Source organism: Salvelinus sp. IW2-2015, linkage group LG22 (assembly GCF_002910315.2).
Source record: "Salvelinus sp. IW2-2015 linkage group LG22, ASM291031v2, whole genome shotgun sequence".
Taxonomy (NCBI): domain Eukaryota; kingdom Metazoa; phylum Chordata; class Actinopteri; order Salmoniformes; family Salmonidae; genus Salvelinus; species Salvelinus sp. IW2-2015.
In genome coordinates, this window is record NC_036862.1 from 19,969,948 (window position 1) to 19,973,849 (window position 3,902).

The 3,902-nt window shown below is 42.2% G+C and overlaps 1 pseudogene; it reads right to left on the reverse strand.

Annotated features, from left to right (window-relative positions):
* Window positions 1–3,902, reverse strand: part of LOC111949819 (periostin-like) — a 63,237-nt pseudogene that overhangs the window by 13,457 nt on the left and 45,878 nt on the right.

Genomic DNA, 3,902 nt, shown 5'->3' on the forward strand with positions numbered 1-3,902 from the left:
CTCCTTGTTGTGTTGGAGAAGATCAGGGTGATTAGACATACTGGTAACACTTTATACTAAAGGTTCTGCCAAAAATAATTGGAAATACTTCAGTAAATGAGGGGATACAGGTATATTGAAAGCAGGTGTTCCACACAGGTGTAGTTCCTGAGTTAATTAAGCAATTAACATACCATCATGCTTAGGGCCATGAAATAAAAATGCAGGGCAGGCCATTATTTGGCTACCATGGCTATGTGTCCATAGAATGACAATGCCCCCATCCACAAGGCACGAGTGATCACTGAATGATTTGATGAGCATAAAACCATGTTCGGGCTTGTGTTGGCCCTATTAAGACACTTTATGTTGGCGTGTTCTTTATTTTGGCAGTTACCTCTACATACATTCATTAGCATACATACAGCACAGCACAGGGTGTTAGACGTACTGAACATCAGCACTGCTAAATATATGTAATATATCAATAAATGATTCACTGCACAGTGCGTCTCTAAACACATGACAATATAATCAGAGTATAATCAGTTTCTCCAACAGAGGAGATGGCAGTCAGAGGGTTTGAGTCAGTCTTACCACCAGGGTAGAGGAGGGTTTTGACAAAGTGAATGACTCCGTTAGTGGCCATGATATCGTGTTCAGGGACCTAATAGTGTTCACTCTGATTGTTCTTGTTAGCCTTAGGAGAGGAGTAGAGAGGATTAAGATCCAAACACTGATGAGATGATGAGTACAAGCTGGTAATGCACCATATGTTTTCTCAATTAGGTTGGCATTGATGACATTATATACAAGACATTTGCAACAGTTGTGGTGTGATCATAACATACAGGAACTCAAGTCCTTTTGTTCACCTGACCTAGAATTCCTTACAATCAAATGCCGACCGCATTATCAACCAAGAGAATTCTCTTCCATTATAATCACAGTCGTGTATATCCCCCCCAAGCAGACACCTRGACGGCCCTGAAAGAACTTCATTGGACTCTATGTYAACTGGAAACKACATATCCTGAGGCTGCATTTATTGTAGCTGGGGATTTTAACAAGGCTAATCTGAAAACAAGGCTCCCTAAATGTTATCAGCATATCGAATGRGCGACACGGGCTGGCAAAATTCTGGATCATTGTTACTCTAACTTCTGCGACGCATACAAAGCCCTCTCTCGCCCTCCTTTTGGCAGATCTGACCACGACTCCATATTGTTGCTCCCAGCCTACAGACAGAAACTAAAACAGGAAACMRCGGTGCTCAGGTCTGTTCAACGCTGGTCCGACCAATCTGATTCCATGCTTCAAGACTGCTTCGATCACGTGGACTGGGATATGTTCCGGATAGTAGTGAACTACTTTTTCAAAGTAACTTAGTTAAGTAAACTATATTTTTCTTAAGGGTAGCTTTAGTGTAGCTTAACTGCTTCCAGTGTGAAGTAATTGGTAGCAATGGAATGCAACTGTCTGTTGTTAGAAGTCAAATGTAATCTAAACTAAATCATGAATAGTCTGCACTACAAACATCCAGGGTCCTCACATGGCTTTATGGTTGATTTTAAGAAAGGATTTTTTTTAATGATCTTCGAATATGACCCTAAGGACATTGCTGTAATCAAACTTAAAAGCTAAGCATAAAATTAACCCAAGGTTAAAACAGTAAATATCAAAGGTCAATGCAAGCCTTTGTGAAATCCTAAATCTTGTCAGCATGCTGAATTATGTTTGGGAAGTTGTCTCTGGGGACGTTAATCCAACAATTACGGTTCTGGTTTCTTACTCATCAGATGACCGTTATTTCAGATGTCCTCTTTTTCCACGTTGAACTGTTATATATACGTTTTCGAAGAAGTAATAGTTAGTCATAATTCCTACTTTGAACGTTGGTTTACATTGTTGATGACAAAGGATTGCGGATGTTAGTAATACTGAGTGGATCTGGAGGAGAGGCTCTTGATTCACTGTAAAAACATTGTACAATCTCTTCAGGATCTGTCTGATAATAGCTTTTTTCCCGGCTTTTCATACACACGTACATTGGAAAATGCCATGATTTCTTATATTTACAGCCTTGTTGCATGTTGAGAGATTTGGACTCACATGCAGCACTCGGAGGTTATTGCCCTGCAGAGACTTGAGGAGGTTGGTCACCCCAGTCTCCAGACCTCCACCGATGAACACTCCGTTACTGAAGTGGTAGAGCAGGATGGTACGCAGGGCGTTCATATTACCTGGCCAGGACAGACAGGACTTTAGACGGAAGACTATAGTACCATAGAACGTGTTGTACATACAACCACTAACTCTAAGTCTTATGGATGTTCCTTTGACATTACAACCTTTAGGAGAAAGCTAGTAGCTATGGTAGCTATGGTAGCTATGGTTAAGGTCAGCAGTTTTTCCTGACCATCATGATGTGGCCTGACAAGAAAAACCTCTGGCTATGATTTGTTTTTAGAGAGACTGAGACAGACTAAGAAGGACAGAGAAAATGATGGAGAGAGTGACTGAGAGAGACGGAGAGAGAGACGAACCAACCTCTGAGCAGAGCCAGGTCGCTGTCTCTGACGCCAGCGAAGGCCTCATCACTGGGAGCGAACAGAGTGTATTCTCCTTCCTGTTTGAGCAGGTCAGTCAGACCAGCTGTCTCCATCAGTGACAGGAAGATCCTGCAACCAAAACAACATTAAGGAAACAGTTACCTGCCACTCATGATAACCACTGAGGGTAGATACTGTATAACCGGCAACRGGTGCCAGTGTGATAGCTTAACATATAGCGCTGCCTCCCTAAACTCGTCTCTGACTGGGCTTGACCAGGGTTCTCTACCTCGCCAACACACGTGACCGCCGGCTTGACAATGTACAAAACGATTGACCTATAGAACAGGATCCTCTTCAGTGATGAGATCCTTTGTATTATTTAAATAATAAGATAACTTGCAAGAGGTGTACATGATTTAGAAAGAAGTTGGCCCACATGTCTGCATAAAGTGTTTTCCCAGCTTGCTCCCAGGTCTGTATGAATTTGATTGAACTCTCTCTGACTCTTTGGCTGTTGGGTTAGCTAAAGAACATCGTTTCTCGAGTAGGGGGTGAGACAAGGTTGTCCAACACTGTTTAGTATACAGTATATTCGTGAATTGGCCGCAAAATCAGAACAATCTTTGTCTGTCCCTTGATCAAAAATCCTTCCACTAGTCTGGTCTCAGATCTGTATGAGCTTGAGCTAACTTCTCTGACTATTTCATTTGCTGAAGCACATACAGATCTGGGACCAGGCTAAAGCACACAGAGTCTTTATGTGCCCAAGCAGCTTACTTGAATCCTCCGTTGTCAGTGAGGATCTGGAACATGGTGGTCTCAGCTGGCTTCATCAGAGTCCTCATCAGGTGGAGGGCTCCGTTACTGCCCTCCTTGCTGCCGCGCACCAGGCAGGAGTTCTCTATGCACACCGCCTATAGACAGACAGGACAGGTTAAAGAACCACTTTAGTGAAAACTCTACTTTTTGTTGTTGTTGAAAACAGTTTTTCTGGGTTTTATCCTAATAATGTAACTCTAGTCCTAATATCCTAATTCTAGCAAAATTATTACATATTTGGGCATTTTGGTATCCTAGCATAAGCACCTAACTAGTTAGCTAGCCAGATAGCTAATGGTTTCTCCAGTCACCTAACTTCTGTTTTGAGCATCTTTAAAACTGAAATTTGAGTTGGAACATCTGCTGAAGTGGCTCTTTATAAGCCATGGAATTGAACAGTCTGCTAGCTACTGAATGAACAGCCTCTTAGTCAGTCCAGTAGATGGATAGCCCAGTGAAATGAATATGTGTTGTATGGCCATTGTGTTTGACCAGCTGTTCAGAGACAAGAGATGCACGCACACACACACATCCACATACACACACATA